Source organism: Pieris napi, chromosome 22 (genome assembly GCF_905475465.1).
Source record: "Pieris napi chromosome 22, ilPieNapi1.2, whole genome shotgun sequence".
NCBI classification, from domain to species: Eukaryota; Metazoa; Arthropoda; class Insecta; order Lepidoptera; family Pieridae; genus Pieris; species Pieris napi.
In genome coordinates, this window is record NC_062255.1 from 6273750 (window position 1) to 6293132 (window position 19383).

The 19383-nt window shown below is 33.2% G+C and overlaps 1 protein-coding gene across 2 annotated transcripts in view; it reads right to left on the minus strand.

Moving 5' to 3' along the window:
- LOC125060938 (cGMP-dependent protein kinase, isozyme 2 forms cD4/T1/T3A/T3B) overlaps positions 1 to 19383 on the minus strand; it is a 119930-nt gene that overhangs the window by 99688 nt on the left and 859 nt on the right. Inside the window, exon 1 of one of the 2 annotated variants that reach the window (XM_047666063.1) lies at positions 3613 to 3627. The exons of the other annotated variant lie outside the window; for it this stretch is intronic. The gene's annotated coding sequence lies outside the window, so the exon portion shown is untranslated. Of the gene's footprint in view, positions 1 to 3612; positions 3628 to 19383 lie in introns of those variants that run through there. 2 annotated transcript variants of the gene reach the window in all.

The following is a 19383-nucleotide window of genomic DNA, read 5'->3' on the forward strand; positions in this document are numbered from 1 at the left end:
TAATTGTATTATTATGTATTCCATATTTGGCTATATTTTTAATGTAACTGTTTGTAATTGTATATAATTTATGTTAGCTGTAGGTTTACAAATAAATAAATAAATAAATAAATAAATTACCTATTTCCTTAAATGACGAAGCATTGTAAGTTTATTACACTAATAATAAAATCAATTACTTTACAATATTGCCCATGAGTATATGTAGAGGACTGCGACGCGGCGGGGGACTTTCGACTTAACCGCGCATTATGATAGGTATAAATTATTAATAAAATATAAATAATAGTTTTAAATAATAAATATTAGTTTTTAATTCAAAATGTTAAAATTTATACGAGTTTCATTTTTATAAAATTTATGATTAACACGAAATTTCTTTGCTATGGTTTGGAAAAAGTTCAAGTTTTAAACGAAATTGCTTACAATGTTAGAATGGACTAAGGACATTGTAACATTAATTAAAAGCCAAAACGCGCTAGGAATTCAAAACGGCTGAACCGTAATGTATACATTCAGTGATAGTTGAAGGAAGGACTTTATAGTCATATATAAAAAAATGAAAGTAATAATTCAAAGTCACTCAAAAACATTATATGTCGTAACAATTTGATAATTACGAGTAGGGATGCATCCGATACCGATGCCGATACCGATATATCGGCGATACTTCGGGTTTGCCGATATATCGGCATCGGCGATATTTTCATTGCCGATTCACCGATACTTTTCAAATTTCACGCTTTAAAAAAAAAATGTAAACGCGCATTTTGTATGATCTAGTTTGTTGCAAACGAGCCATGGACTATTGTTGCCCGAGAAATCCCCGCGTTTTATTCAGTTTGTTGTCTCTATCATTCGCTTGGGGACAAAGCATTATTATTTATGTATATTATATGTATTTCATTTCGCTAAACACTATTTATTTATTAACACTTTCTTGCATTACAATATAAAAATTGTACATAATTAAATGAAAAAGAGGGCAAAAATACATATTACATATAAACTAAAAAAAGTCTATATGAAAAATAAAAAGTGCACATGAATCACGATAATTTACCATCAGTCTCACGTCAGTTAGTAGTTAGTAAAACTCTTGTTGGATTGATTAGTAGACCAAAATTTTTACTCGAGTCAACTATCTTTGCCAGCGCATAGTTATTACATATTATGGCTTGCGGGAGATCATTGAGACTTTATTGAACGTAGATTTGAAGATCATTTAGTTGGCTTTTAACTGCTATCGCGAGAAGTATTTTTTCGATGCCAAATTTAATAAAATACAGAATTACAACAATGTTATCGTTGTTAATTTTAATTATTAACAGTTATTTATTTTCTTTAATTATTACTCTCAATTCTTAATCTTAGTAACAAAACCTTTAAAATTATTCAAAGTTTGTGGCTATTTTTTGTATAGAGTATATACAAAAAATAAAAATTATAAACTTTAACTTAACTTGATATATTTTACCTTAATTTAATTTTAATTCAATAAGCGTTGGTATCGGTATCGGTATCGGTATCGACGATATTCCTATAAGTGTATCGGCATCGGTATCGTATCGGCAAAAAAGCGTATCGATGCATCCCTAATTACGAGTATATTCAAGGCCGTTACTAATCTATTAAGGTCATTGACCTTATTGAGTTGTAATGTATATCAAAAATGAAAATTGATAAGAAAACAGCTGCACTGTTTATGGTTAAGTGGATGTTATGCAACATATAGTCACTCAATCTCAAAATAGCTTTATTCATATAGGTAACAAACACTTATGAACGTTAACAGAAAAGATCTTAAATTGATTCCAAATTTACAGTCACTATCAGTTCGCAAGTCATGAGTGTAGAACTGGCAAGAAACTCTCCGCCGCATACAAGTTGTTGGTAAGGCAGAACAGCCAATATTTGAACTGGAGTAAATCAATCCCATTTTTATTTTATATAAACTGGAATTTTCAGCCCCAACAAAGGCACGTTGCGTTGAACATCAAAAGACTTCTTTCTATATGCGCAATACTATAATATAAAATTCTCGTGTCGCGGTGTTTATAGTTAAACTCCTCCGAAACGGCTTGACCGATTCTCATGAAATTTTGTGTGCATATTGGGTATGTCTGAGAATCGGACAACATCTATTTTTCATCCCCCTAAATGTTAAGGGTAGTCCACCGCTAATGTTTTTTTTAATTTTTAGGTATTTTTTTTTTATGATACAGCATTAAAAAATACATATAATTTTCACCCCTCTACGATCAACCCCTATTTTTTTTATTATAAATGGTATACATGGCAAAACGACGTTTGCCCGATTATAGTATACTAGCGTATACTATAATCACTAACAAATGGCAAAGGAAAGCAGCAAAGAACGTAAAAATCTAATACGTTTTTAACATACGTTACGTACGTACGTTTCGGTGTGTATCAGAAAGCTGATGATCTACTTGGCAGAGAAAAATTATGAATAGTTTATCTGGCCCGTGCTCCATTTGAGTTTGAGACTTGCTTTACTGCCTTGCGATTCTGTAACTCACTCATAAGGAGGGAGCTTGTAGTTTATTGTTTATCAGAATGCCAAATCGTAAAATAACTGCTTTACGACTGATTTGAGCGCGACCGCCGCTGTGAAAACTGCTGTGTGAGTTCGAAAAGTGAGTTACAGAATCGCACAGCTGATATTCAGAGTCCGGAGGGCAACTCTAGCGTCCACTGAACTGTGAACACATCCATTTTTCTCGAAACATATCTTTTGATCTATAATTATTATTCTATTTATAAGTTCAATACTGTATGCATGCACAAAATTACATACATATTATAGAAAATAAAACTAAAACATATAAACGTTAATCAAGGAAACATAACAACAGTAAAACACAATTTAATCTAAATTAAATCTTGTATTGGCCTAGTGGCTTCAGTGCGCGGCGCACGGTGCACGGCGATGGAAAACATCGTGATGAAACCTTACCTTAGACCCAAAAAGTCGACGGCTTGTGTCAGACACATGAGGCTGATCACCCAGCTTATATTTGATTGACAAATGATCATAATCAGATACAGAAATCAGGCCCAGACCTAAAAAATTTGTAGCGCCACTGTTTATTTTATCTTAAATCTTGTATAAATGTTTAATTTTTACCTAAACGTTTCGTTTCACATACATTTTAGGTTAGGATATATTCGAACTACCACGAATATTAAAATTATGACTGTGTAGTAAGTGGTGAACTTAAATTTCTTAAGAGAAGTCAGCAACCACGTCTTTTAAATACAGCCAATCTTTAAGATTCCTTGTAAGATAAGGTACAATTAAACTTTTAATTTAATATCTTTATTTAAACCCTGTTGAGTGTCAATCTCATAACGAAATTATTACGCAAAGTATAATTGTTTAATATGCATAAAAGTTAAAAATAATTTTATGCATATTAAACAATTATATTGATTAAATATACTTGAAATTATTAAAAACTTTTTGTGGTTAATTATTGTGTTGATATCAACGGGTAGCATTTGTTTAAACATGTGTACTTTTTACTCAAGTATTGAACCTTCATTAAAAACATAATAAGCGAAATTTAGGATTAATTAAAAACATACCGGACAATTCTACACAACACGATTATAATTTATCACTACACATAAGATTTCGCGATCACCACTTCATCTATACGTGACGCGCGCGCCGTGTCAAAGGAATTGTATCAAACTGATGGCAAATGTCAATTGACGGTATTGTGGATTATTATCTGGTAACATCCGCACAAAACATAGGCATACAACATAGGTCTATAGTAGTGTGCTTTTCTGAAACTTACTGGTTTTTATTACATACACATTGTTGTTATTTTTAAAAAGTTGAAGCAGAGTAGTCCGTAGATACAAAAATGCCAGTTCTGCTGCTGTCTTCTCTAGGTGTGGAACTATTCTTTGTAAGACTCTAAACGACCTTTGCATCACATCAGAGGTACAAACAGGATCATGGGGAATATTTTTGTGCACATTAGGTCCAAAGATAAAACTGAAACGTAAATAAGCTTCCTGAAAATGCCATAAGTAATCTAGCTTCTTTGCGTAAAGTAAAAATGGCAATTCTTTAGTTTAGTATTTTTTTAATATTACGCATATATTTTTATAAAATTATTTGGTAGTAGCAAATTATTTTATTAAAAGTTGGAGGTTTATAATATATATAAAGAAGATACCATCGTAATCTTTATTAATTTTATATTATTTATTATAAACAAATTTGAAACAGCGACACCTAGCGTCGGATAGCGGAGCTGCTATAACGTGAACACATATTAACATACAATGATGAATGATGACAATCGTTAGATGGCGCGCATGTCAACTACAGGTTAAACTTCTGTTAAGTTGACACTTAAATAGCAATGAAATTAAGGAAAAATATGATTTATGATAAATATACGAAATAAATACCAGTGAAATTAGTATATGTGCCATTGGCATTTATTTATTTCAGGAGAGCAAAAAATAATATAAAAGTTATGACCATATGGAAGTACAAATTACAATCCTTACTTATCGTATGTGAAGTTATTTATATTCGATATGGACACAATGTCCGTGATCTATTTTTAGTTTTTTCTGATAAGAGCATCATTATACCAAATAATATTAATAATTTGTTGTTCAACAATGAATATTGTCCCAATCCTAAATTGTTGAATTCAATGTCATTGGTTAGTTTTTCTATCTTCTCTTGGAAATCAAATACTTATAATAAATCTAGTTTTTACACAACTTACTTGTTTATTCATTTGTGGTTTAGTATACAGTTTTTATCGGATAAACAATGCCAATATACAACATCGTCATAACTTGAATTAGAATTTTGAATCACATAATTAATTATTATTATTTAAGTACGTCGTGAATTAAACAAAATATTCACATTAGAATTGCTAATATGTTATTTTCGGTGATAAAACAAAAGGTTACGTATTTATAGCACTATAGAAGATGAATATTCATCTTCTAGTTTCTTTTATGGACTGGATTATATAATCCAGGTCATAAAAGAAACTAATCTAACATAACGGCGTTAAGCTCGGTCTTTCGTTTGCACAATATATCGCAATATAATATCATGCGTGGAGTGACTAAAAGGACCGCTAATATGCAAGCAAGGGACACACACAGCCGTAAGTCGTTCATTAAAATATACTTAAGACTAATAGCAAAGATTTTTTTATTTTTTTTTATTTTGTCATAGTTAAAAGTGTTTTATACGTAGTCAAACTTAGACGAACGTCGACTTTGTATCTTATCCTTAATCGTCTAATCGGGGAATTAATTTCGATACTTAATTTATCGATTGATATAATAAAAGTGATTTTAAATCCAAAACATCTGTTGTATATTAGTGTCGTATGAAATTTTTTTAAGCTTAGTAATTAAGTATTAAAATCCGTTGCTGAGGTGCGCCGTTCTTTACGCAGCTCTTAGAAATAACTTAAGGTCTCCGTGGGCGGTTAGTGTTCTCTTTAGATTTGTTTCTTTACGGAGTGGGTTATACCTTTCAGCGTGGGACGAAACGAGATATCAAGTTTGAAACAGGTTTAACATTCCTTAAGTAATGATAACGTAACTAAGAAGACTAGTGCGCGCATCTTTATTTACTAACTTGGCTAAAATCATTATAATAGGCATCAGCCATAACCATAACTAGTTTTTGAGACCATCATGGTAGGTATACAGGGGCATAAAGCTAATAATAATATTAAATAATAATAATATGATCGGACAATTCACACCAATTGACCTAGTCCCATGCTAAGCTGGTGAAGCTTGTGTTATGGGTACTAGGCAACGGATATACATACATATTATAGATAGATAGACATATAAATACATATTTAAACACCCAAGACCTAAGCACAACACCAAATGCTCATCAAATTTATGTTTTGTCTCAGCCGGGGATCGAACCCGGGACCCATGGATTCGCAGTCTGGTACTAACGACTAGACCAATGAGCCGTCAAAGCTGATATGCTGCAATTGTGTTTTTATAGGTACAGTGTCCACGAATATAGTGAGAAACTAATACTAAATAAAAATAATCCAATTGAACCAAGGAATACCACAAGTCTATGTGATGATGTTTTGTTTTTTTATAAGCTAGTTCAATATCTGAACCAATTGAAAATGCTTATCCAGTCCTAGACCTTTTCATTTTTCCGTGGGACCTATTTCAACACACAAACAGCTAAGAGCTAGTGATAAAGGGCAAACCACTCACGACACTTTATTATCTAGATTTACATAATTTTCAATGAATTGCCAACACAATAATCATTTTACGATTTTAAAAACATACAGTTTTATTATTAATTACAGAATATTTAAGAAAAAATTCTAGAAAAACCTAGCCATGGAGGTCTTTGTGGCGTCTAATTATTATTGTCTTTGATATATGGTTAAAAAGCATACATGGAGATCCATCCATCCGACCATCCAACCATCCGCAGTCTGCCATATATTTTTTATTAACACTTCGTTGCAGAAAATACAATTGATATAATTAAATGAAAAGGAGGCAAGTGGCGGCCTTATCGCTTTCGAGCGATCTCTTCCAGGCAACCACTGTGAGAAAATATAATACATTAGATAAGATAAGCAAGAAGTGCAAAAATACATAAGACCATACTGAATACTCAACCCAACAACGACAGTAGATAGGAGTAATTTTTTTATTTTATTAAATATATAATACACGAATTAAAAGATGCGAGGCTTTTATTTTAACATTTCTAAGTAGAAAGCACTCTAAAGGTCCTGATAAACTTGTAATGTTCATTACAAGTAAATTCACAGAAAAATGAAGGTAGGCAAAAATTCTAGTGAAAATACAGTTTTGCTTCAAGCTTTTTGCTGAGAAGAGCTTCTGTCATTAATCCGCCGTCTATTATAAATATTTTTGGACCATCAAATAGATCAAGAAAATGTTCGTAGCGAAATTTGGCTCTTGGTTGTTCAGTTCGACAGATTGAAAAATTCTCTGCGAATTCTCTGTTATGTTAGTGAATGCTCAAGTCAAAACAACATTAAGACGGTGGTAATATGCAAATTCTAACAAAGTGCTCCTTGTATAAAGTTTGCTTTATATGCGAACATAGTCATGGGCAACAGCAGTTTATCGATAAATGTGCTTTACAGTATATGTGATGATTATACTTCACACTTAAGTGTATTATTTGTACACGAAAGTAGCGATTAAATATTTTATAAGTGGTTTTCAGCACGAGTTGGTACTTCAAACAAACTTAAGAAATTATCTCTAGCTGTATCTCCGGGTCTGGCCAACCAATGTTCATAAATAAGACGACGACTCATTGGTCTAGTGGTTAGTACCCCTGACTGCGAATCCATGGGTCCCGGGTTCGATCCCCGGCTGAGACGAACATCGATGTGATGAGCATTTGGTGTTGTGCTTAGGTCTTGGGTGTTTAAATATGTATTTATATGTCTATATATCTATAATATGTATGTATATCCGTTGCCTAGTACCCATAACACAAGCTTCACCAGCTTAGCATGGGACTAGGTCAATTGGTGTGAATAAAAAAAAGAAAAAAAAAGATTCTACTCCGTGTCTCGTGATAAATATCCATATGAGGTGCTCTTAGTCATTTTAATATTTTCCTACACCAGTTTTTACATAACAGAGAGCAAACGGCCTGCCCTCTCCTTATATTAAGTCACATAGAGGCTCTCGAATGCGTTGCCGGCATTTTAAGTTTGGTACGCTCTTGAAGAACCCTATGTCGAAATGGTTCGGAAATGCTTCAGTGGACAGCTGGTTCGTGGCGTGGAAACTGCCTTAAAACGCTCAGATATTTATCCGAACTGAAATAAAACTTAATCCTTTCTAACGTCATAAATGTGTACGTCTCTTAAACTCTTAGACAAGAACATCTAAGTGTTGAGTGCATACATGAATCTTCAATCATCCAACGGAAACGTGTAGATGTAAATCGTATGACTAAACTGTTCTAAAAATAGATGTACAGGAATGGTCAATCCGATAACCCGCTCTGACTCGACTGGTTATATTTACCAGATATTACAAATATAGAATGGGTAACCTATTTTTATATTGCAACACCAACAATGTGGTTATCATTAATATGAATTTATTAATAGAACAAGTGTTCAATTTATCTATTGTTTTGAGGCTAATAAGCTGGGCGAATTTCATTTAAATCACATTGGCTTAGAACGCGTAGTCGACTCATAACTGAGAAGATCGCAAGAGAATTTGATAGTCATAATAAGGGGCTGAGGTGCCAAACCAAAGGCCACCTTCCCAGTCCAGCTGGTAACAACTATTGCTGTATATTATTTCCAAGTGATAAATAGCGTCATTACTGACGTCATAAAAGTATGTTAATGATATAGATAGTGTAGCATATAATACTACATCAAGAGCGCAATGAAGGCAGATATCCTGAAAAAGTAGTTGCCTGGGCCACTGCACTAAGAAGAAGCATGGTAACATACACAATTTATATTATTAAAAATTGAATTGTTACCAGAACTTAAATGATTGGTTCTTGAAAATTGTTAACGATAAGTAAGTACATTTTCAAAATAGCAAGAACGTCGAGTCCATTTTGTGTTCCCAACACGTACGTTGTTGGCAAAATTTAAATTTTAAACCATTGTGACCAACGTAGGGCCCACGCCCCACAGGGGCATTTGATTGTTAATTGCAATTCGAAAATGGACTCGACGTTCTTGCTGTTTTGAAAATGTACTTACTTATCGATAACAATTTTCAAGAACCAATCATTTAAGTTCTTTAAGGTAACAATTCAATTTTTAATAATATGAATTGTTGATGTTACATAGGGGCATATAATTTTTAGAAAAGCATGGCACAAATACTACCTAGTGTTTAACTAATATTTCATTAATTTCCATTAAAACTCAAGTCTAGACTATAATAGAGCACTTTTGATGACGCAAATAATTTTTTGTCGACGTTTGCTTAGCGACATTGAATTTAATTTACCAAGGCTTTCTCAGTAGCGACATAAATGCAGCTGAATGCAATTATTTAAACGATTATGCAGATATTTATGACAAATCAAACGATTTATTTGTCCTAGTTGTGATATTTAACGATTTAAATGAAATATTAAATCAAATGACATTTGACACTCACATAAATCCTAATATGATACTGAATTTGTTGATAGTAGGTGGCGATTGGATCTACAAATTCTTCTAGAAAATGAATTTAATATTGAAGATTTTTGGAAATAAACACCGACCACACTACATCATAAACAACGCAAACCTAGATATAAGCTACCCAAAAAACGCACCTTCTACACCCCCTTTTTCTACTGCAGAGGCCATCTTTAACCACTTTCTTAAAAACTAATTTTCACCAACGATTCAAAAATGTATACATTCACTAACCTAAACATCTTCTCAACCGGTCTAAGAAGTTTTAAGTTATACTTATTTTTTTTTTTCGTGGGGAAATGCGTTACGCATACCCTCCCGCGGCACGGTTGACCTTGGTGGGGAAGGGTTATGTGGGACTTGCACAACAGTGCATACCCACTAAAACCCCACGGCGCCACCAGCAATCGCCCGGGGCAGGACACGGTAACAGCGTAGCCTTGTCCGCATCCAGCCACGCGATCAGCCGTTATTATCACGGTCCTCTACGGCCACGAATGATGTGGAATGGACCTTGGCACAGCAAGGGCCTTTCACATCGGCCAATTCACCCTGTTTATAAAGCTGGGGGAGGTCGGGCACGATGCTTGCAGGGATGCGTTAGCATCCCTTCTTTTCGACGCATGAACCCCTGTTCCCCCGCTGGAGCAACTGCGTGCCCAGGATTACACACGGGGTTGCACGGTGCAACGGCGGAAGTTATACTTATGCCTTAACACTGTACTATTTCTATGGCTTACTCGCGGCGTATAACCCGAGATCATAAGTTCAGTTCGAGGCTAAACAAATATTATCTCTGATAATGCATCGCCCAGCATAGAAGGATAGTCGAGAAGCAGCAAACTCATTTATGCGTGAATGAAACTTAATGTAATGACACGCGAATTCGTTGTATAAATTTATAAATAAATCCTTAAAACCGTCTATTTGGCATTATCTCAGAAACATCTTTTAAAGTTGAGAACATGGCAAAGAGGAATGGAAAGAAGCATGGTGGGTGTAACACTGAGACATCGAAAAAGATCAGAATAGATAAATCAACAACCAAAGTAGAGGACATTATAGAGAAAATAAGGCAATTGAAATGGCGCTGGACCGGGCACATGACGAGAGATAGCAGGTTGAAATGGACAAAAATTATAACAGAATGGCAACCACGCGATAGAAAAAGGAAAAGAGAAAGACAGAGCAAGAGATGGGCAGACGACATAGAAAGATTATGTAGCACAACTTGGACAAGAAGAGCTAACATCCGAAAAGAATGGAAGCAGCTGGAAGAGGCCTATGTGTCACAGGACACGCTGATTACCAAAAAACGGGTCATGTGATGTATAAGACTATGTAACTTAAATAAGTGTTTATATATTATACTATCAGCAATAAAGGCTTCATAATAATAACAATAAAAATCCGTCTGAAATTTGATTATCGATATAAGAAACACTAGGATCGTGTCACTTCTTTAGACCCTACACACACACATAAATACTCCTATAATTTAATCCTAATACTTATATTTTAATTTATAGTGGGTATACATGTAATCTAATAAAATACTATACGGTCGTAAAGTTTAATCGTTATTCCATAAAATCAAATGGAGGTATTGCGAAGAGAAAAAATAAACAAACCTAAAATTAAACTAGAAACATCAAACACGCAATGGCTGTTTAAGATTTGCGAGAATTGTTTGAAAACTGAAATACTGACTCAATTTACATCCTACTCCTTTACCTACTTCTTTTATAATACCGAGACTGGATTTAGGACCAAGCATTAATGTTTGTAGCCCTTCTACCCAATAATTTATCCCGATATATAGTAGTATAGCTTTATTGTCTGGTTGTGTATACTGTCCTAGAAAAAAGGACAGAAAAACCAATTACTCATGTAAAAAAATTTACACACTATGTATGGAGGATGGTGATTTTTTTATCAATAATGCGGTAATTTTGATACCATGATATCAATTAAAATTAATGTTTAATACGTTATTTTTTAAATTTAGTTCTTCGTATATGCATGGTTGATTCCTAAAATATGGAATTGATATTATTTACATGTGCCATTTTAAATTAGTATTTAAAAAAAGTTGTATTCTTAAAAATAAAATAATTTTCTGTTCTGTTATTGATAAAACTAATAAAAATATTATATAATTTCTACTGATTACAATGTACAAATATTATTTCATAAACAAAACCCTCAAAAATAATCTGAAGTGATCTAAAAAGCGAGAGATATAAATGATAATTTTGCAAGATTTTGGAAAAGATTGCTCTGCTCTGAGACAGATCTGCGAAACTGTAAGTTAGAAAAGTGGAAAGAATGAATTATAGGGGGAAAATTAATGCTAACTTACACGCCCTAAGAACGCAGCGCTAGAACCTAGGACGGTTCTGTGAAAGGAAAAGGTAGCTCTTACAAATAAGATCCGTTTTCAATGACTTTTGATCTATTTCATCACCGCAAACGTTATTGATACCTTAAATTGCATTCCCAAACGGAAGGTAGTAGATAGCCAAAAGTAATATATAAATCGTCTTCTAATTGAATTTGAACCTGGTTCTTTGGCAATCTGCCTGTACTATCAAAATACGTGTGTTACAAGTGCGAATAATATTACTGTCAAATCGCCAAAACATTTGTTGCTTAAGTAGGGTGAGGAAAGCGTCAAATAATAATTTTAATCTAATAAAAGAGTGTGGACATTTGATGACACGGTAATGATATGCTTATTTAATATTAAAAATAATATGCGACACACTTGTCATAATAAAACCCAATGACAAAAAGCAACCGACACACAACTCCCATCTACAAAAGCCAATCTAGCAAACATGCTAATCAAAATAACAAATCCATGAAAACTCTCTCATCAACAAGAGGATCTAACAGTGTCTCAGGAGTACTGGAACCAAGCTTGTTAAACTTTGTAGATAACAAAAAAGACAAACACAACACCAGAACAGGACGTCACAGACCTCTCGCACATTTTATAGAAACTTAACAAACCACATAAGTAATATTAAGTCTTCCAATTCGATTAGTCACAGTGGAAAACTATGACCACAACCGTCCAGGGAAAACAAAAAGTGTTCAAAAACCAAACTTTATAACGAATTTAACATGCTTGGATAAAGTTTTAGACTTTAAAGGAAATTTTTAAAAGCAAAATGCCAGTAATACTGTCACGCTGTCACGACATGTCAAGCTGTCTCTTGCCATGTCTAAGGTATGCCTGTCAGACTTGAAAATATACATACCAGTTAAAAAGACCAAATCAAAACTTGTCAAAGGGGAACAATTAATAAAATAAGACACAGAAGAAGAAGCATTACTAACTAGCGATGCCCTAAATTGCTAACTTGCTCCAATTGTTGACTGGAGATGGGCAGGGCAACAACTTTCAACTTGCAACAGCAGCAGGAGATCCTTGAAGGAGGCTTTCACCTGCGGAGAGGTTCTTGCAAACTAATAAGAAATTATATGTTAGTATATAGTATAGATAAAAATTATATAAAAAAACTTGTAATGTACTTTAATTTGGCATTTTTTGCCTTTTTTTTTCGACATTCGATTTCCGTCGACTGAATCTTTAGCTAAACAGAGATAAAGTTATGACAAGAAACCACTTCGAATTCTATCTATATAAAACCAGTTTATCATGTAACCTACGTACATTCATTCAATGAATATACAAAATCTATTTTAAAATACATACATATCAGTGCATAGAAACTGGTGGTTACATATTTATTCCGATAAAAACGTTTTATTCAGATTAGAATTTTATTGCTTCTTGAAACAAAATCTTTGAATTTAAGATAACTAAACCCCTCTTATAATTAACCTTTAAGGCTAAGCTAATTAAAACTCATTAAGTAGTAGTTTAGTAGTTTATTAGTAATATTATTTTGCTATACTAAGGGTCTGTTTCATAATGTACGGATAAGTTCTACATAAGTTCTACATAAGTTCCAAATTAGCCATTTATTACTTATTGGTAGGATAAACACTATTGTTGCGTTTCACGACTGTCAGATAGCGCTATTCGTCACATAAAGTCCATCATAAGTTATGAGTCCGATGAAGTATCAAATAGCACAAATATTCCAAATAATTTATGTGTTGCATAGCTATTTGGTACTTTAACCATACATTGTTAAACATACCCTAAATATCTTTTACATACGATAAGAATTATAACCTCTAATCCCTTTATTAACGCAATCTGACAAATTGAGGGCCTAAGTAGGTAAATGGCATTTTTAAACGATTGTTATCAAGTATTCTGAAATGTGTAACATTTCTAAACTGATGATATATAATGCTGCATTTTTTAACATACATTCCGTTATTTCATTCGTGTGTGTTATAGGTTTCAAATGACGGTTCATAAATATTTATGTACAATTTTCTGCGGTCTCCGATACATAATAATGTAGTTTTGCGAAATCAACATTGGAATTTTAGAGGTATCGTGTGTTATTTGTCAATTCGACTTGAGTACTGAATTGTTTTTGATGATTGCCGACACTAATATTCAGCCTAGGATAGGGGTCTTTAACTCTCGAAAAGGGTACACATGAAACAATGTATGAAAATAATTAGTGAACTGAATAGATGAACAGACCTTTTTAATTGTCCGTTGAGTGAACTGCTTCATGTCTGATTTTAATCTATTACTGAACAGTAATAGATTAAAATGTTGTGTTATTTTTCCTATTTGTATATATTCTTATTTTGTTAATTAAATAAATAATCTTATAGAAATAAATAAATACAGGTAGGTATTAGGGTATAGTTTAGTTTGCTTTTTTATTGTATTTTCTAACTAATCTATTGCTATTAGTATATACCTCCAAGGTGCTATTCTACATTAAACCGCCAGTGTGCCACATGTATTCGTTTAATTATGACAGTTATAATCTAATTCAATGATTCGTGAATTAACCGAATGACATTAAAGTGATGAAGGCAAAGATTCAGTAGCAAATTTTTATATATAGTAATTGTATAGAGCAGTGTTGGCTTCAGCCAGCGACTCTCATACCTGAGGTCGTAGGTTCGATCCCCGGCTGTGCACCAATGGACCTTCTATCAACATCGTGAGGAAACGGGTTTGCCTTAGACCTAAAAAAGTCGACGGTGTGTGTCAGGCACAAGCGGATAATCAGCTACTTGCCTATTAGATTGACATTGAAATTATCATGAAACAGACGCAATAATACGTATTTTATAACCCATAAATTGAACATCTTAATTATTTGCCTTATATCAACAACAATGTGCTCCATTAGTTTTGATGGCTTTCACTTAATAACCAATATTATTCAGAAACTGTTTAATTGGTTTTAAATTGTTATTATTTGTGCTCATTATTTTACAGCTGTCCACAAGGTGGGAATTTTCGCCTTTTTATGCTTAGCATTGTCTGCCCTTTACCCAAATTGCATCATGGGTAAAGGGCAGATTCCAGACATCAAGAAAAAGTTAATACTCATTCAACATTGTCTGCAACAACTCTATTGTATATCACAGCTTGCAAATATATGGCTGGGCACTTTATTTTTATAGAACAGGGGGCAAAGGGGCAAGAGGCTCACCTGATGTTAAGTTATACCGCCGCCTATGGACACTCTCAATGCCAGAAGGCTCGCGAGTGTGTTGCCGATAATAATAATAAAAGCCTTTATTCCGACAGAAACTTTTGCATAATTTTAAACTTAAACTATTATCACTAGTGAGTCGGTGACACCGACAACCCATCTGTTTTCCCAACTTTGGCAAAGGCCTCCTCCATTTCTTTCCACGCTGCTCTGTTCTGAGCTTTCCTTGTCCATATTTCCCCAGTAACGGATTTTATTTCGTCTTCCCACCTTCGAAACTGTCTACATCGTTTTCTTTTCTTATTTCTTGGGTACCAATATATGATCTTTTTGTTCCACTTTTCTATCTTATTATATGACCAGCCCATTTCCATTTCAATCTTCGTATCCTCGTTGTGAAGTTTTCAATCTTCCTGTGGTTTCTTATGATTATATTATTAATTGTTATTTTTAATGAAGTATATAACCTAGTAAATAAGGGCCCTAAATGTAAAGTAAGTGGGATACCACAGGGATGAATTCCGGACGTCTTAAAACTGGAGCCGTTTCTTAACATTGGTTTATGTTTATATGGAATTAAAATATCCCTTTAGCAGCCCTATTATGAACTAGTTTGATCACGTTACGTATTTCCTAATCAATTATGTCTACGAATGTATTTAATACTTGACATTCGGATCACGGTATTACCTCGCAAAGCTTATACCTAACACATATCACATACATGAAGTATTACATACATTTTTGCATATTTGAATAATTCATTGCTGGATATCGATATATTGAAATTGGGTTTGCAATCTATATGTATAAAATTATTTGTCCTGAACGATTCATTAACGCAGAACTTGAAGGTGCAAGAACTTAACATTGTAGGATTTGATGGATTACATATTTCCATAAGGATTTTTGGAAAATCTAAGCCTAAAAGGGTAAAATTAGGGCGAAATGTATCTAAAAATAAAAACGTACAAACTTCAATATCGTCGTATAATTGTATAAAGTCAATAGCAATCATATAGTTACATGCAATACAATTTTTATTAGTACCTAAGAGATTTTCACTTAGATTTTTCTTGACAGATATATTATTTCCTTATAAAGCTACTATTTATTATAAATGCGATGCATATAGCTATTTTCGTTGTATAATGTATGTATATATTCACGTAGATAACGTAATAAAGTCGAATGCGATCAATAAATTAAAACTAAAATGACCGGTACGGAAATTAACAGCCGATCTATTCTCGGTCAGAGCCATTATAGCGAAGATACAGCTATTCGAATAATCTTTAAGTCGTAACCTATTTCTGTCGTCGTACTTTAAACCTTGAGAAATATGTGGAAAATTTAAGATCAACAAGTGTCAAAGACACGTATTTTAAATTTCGAATGTAGGCGATTGTATGACGGTCAAGATGTATGACAATATAGAGATATGGGTATTTTGATTTTGATAAAAATTATTGGTGTTTGATAAATTTCGCTAGTGATAGCGTGCTACTGATAATATTAAATATGTTTGATGGAGGAAACATTGTTTGGTTTGTATCAAAATTACTCAGGGCATATGGTACCTCCCATACTCAAGTATGAAATTTTTCTACTTCTATATCAAAACTATTCGTTCTTATTATCATCGCCACTGGACTACTAAATGTTACCCCTATTTCACTAATATTAGAACTGATGGGCCTAGTATAAGCTTTGTTACATCGGTATCAAAAGCACAATTTGTAAAAAAACAATTCTTTTAAATAAATTGTTTACCATATCTTCTTACATTAAGAGTTTATAAAATTTTCCTTTATGATACCGATATCGATACGAGCGATTGAAAAAAAACCAGTAACATTGATAAATATAAGTATATTTTATTGATATCTCTTTCAGATAAAAATATTCGGCCAGATACCGTTATATTGAGTGGAAGATTCAATGTCATGTGACTCTCGATATATGTACTTTCATATAAAGGGGTATAGCTGTGGGAGAATTGCAGCTAATATAAAAATATACTTTTTACGAAGAGTCAAAATGTTGGCTTTTATTATTATCATTATCATTGTTCAAGTCATCTGTATATTACTACATAGTAGTAAACAGTATAACCTTATGAATCAACTTCCCTCATAATGAAGGTCTTCAAAAGATTTGTTATTAAAACATAACAGTTACTTAAGCCGTGCAGTAAGTTTTAAGTAAGTTCTCCATAGATCAGAACGGCAGATAAAACGGGTTTCACTGCTTTAGTTAAACCGATCGTAAATTAATTGGACATTAAATTTCGTAGTTCTATCTTTATCCGGCTCCAAGTCATTGTGCACCGCTGTCTTCGCCGTATTCTGGGTATCTAATGGCCCAAGAAGATCTCTAACGAGCAACTTTGGGAGAGCTGCCGAGATACCCCGATTAGCCAGCAGATCAAGCGACACAAGTCGAAATGTATATACATGTTATTGTAAAAGCTCGAACTGCAGTAAATCCTAAGATATTCCATTAAAACCTAAGATCTCCCAATTCCTAATGGTAAATGTCCCAAAAGGTTTGCGATTCGAACGCTTACCACCATTTCGTTGGTAAATCTTAGGATTTACATTAATGGCACGGTAAATGTTGAAAAACAAAAATAATTATTAAGTTACACTAGCTTATGTAAGCATTATGTTTGTATTTCGTTGTTAAATTCCAAATAGAGAACTACTGATTCAGTTAGATAGATATGATAGAGATTGAGATATTCAGAGATATACGTTATGTGTGTTTTCAAAATAATTTAAATAAGTTGGTATTAGTTTGTACTTATTACTATCATATGATACCTTTATAATACTATGTACCTGTTTTGTCTAATAGTACATTAAAGTAAATAATTAAGAATTACTCATTATTTTATTCCTAAAACCAACATCTACCAGCTGACAGTGGTAAAACCTAGCATATATACTGAATTCGAATGGTAAAAGCTCGAAAAAATCGTCGTATTTTCAGAAATACTTACATTTACCAACTCATGTCGGTAAATCCTAAGACTTACACTTAAATCTTAAGATTAACCATAGTTCGAACTTTTACAGTAACATACATTCCGATGAGATTCCAATTATATCCCAAAGTAGGCGCTTGATAGGATTACCCGCAAGGAAAAAGGAAGCGTGGCCGTCTCAAGCAAACCTGGCGTCGTACAGTTGCAGATGAGGTAAAGAGAGCCGAAAAGACTTGAAGCGAAGTGAAATACGGGGATCGAGAATGAATGCGATGGAGACTTATGGAGGACGCACTCTGCCCCATCTAGAGGTTATAGGATATTAAGTTAATTTAACCATCGTTCTTTAGTTATATAATAAATATAAATAGTTACCAATTACATGAATTAAATTGACGACGGAGTAATGCCATAAGGCTCTGTTTTAAGTCCAGAACAGTTTAACAAAAACAAATTCAGTTTCTATAGCGTTAACGTTATAAAATCTTTAGCATAAAGTCTAATACGAATACGAATAATGCGTCATCAAATTATAACTTTAAATGAGGAAAATTTTAACTAAGCACAATAAAAATTACGCTTAAACTAATAGACGAGGTAAATGTTCACTAACAAATGTACAATTATTAATATACACCAGGTTCATATGATCATGTACTTGGTTATATTAAGTTTACTAATTACTTTGCCTGAAAACACATTGGAATTGGGGCACACGTGGTAGAAAATTTTGGTCTATTTTATTTAAATCCATATAAAATTTAAGTGTAATGTTATTGTAGTTTTGCCAGTATACAATAATAAATGTTCTGCCATAATAGATATCGCTGATTTACAAAATAACATCTATCACATAATATTACCTACTTCTATCACATTTTACAGTTTCGTTATAGGAATAAACATTTATACTACAAAGTATGCCCTAGGAGGATTTGGATTTTTAAACAAATTCTTCATTCCAATGCCGTTAGTTAAATTAGTATCGTAATAGAATTTAAGTAGATAGGATTTGATTAGATTATTATATTATTATTAGCTCCGATTATCTACTAGGAATTCACTCTTAAACCATACTCGCGAGTGGTGTACTACAAGGTACAACATTGGTATCGATTGTTTGATTTCGTGAACTAACTCCTTAGTTTACCGTATCACATTGGTTAAGACCCGGCTAGGGTAATATTTGGAGTGGAGTGCTAAGTACAACTCTCGTATGTCAATGTAATGACTTGCGAATGTCATACTTAGTCTCGACTCTAAATGTTACCCTTACAGATATCATTACTTGGATTAAATCCGAATTCTCAATGAAGAACTGAAGATGAAATGAGGTGGTTCTAGTTAGACATTTATGTCATCGGCCTATTAGGGTAAATACAGAGTGTACCTGTGTCAGCACGCACACTGGTGCCCTAACACTAGGTATAATATCTTGTAGTCTATGAGAGATTTGCCGCCATGACCGAATTAGCCTCTAGGAATTTACTTACTGGATTACATTTTCGTTACCGAGGTGTTATTAAGTACAAATTGTAATTATTTAAAT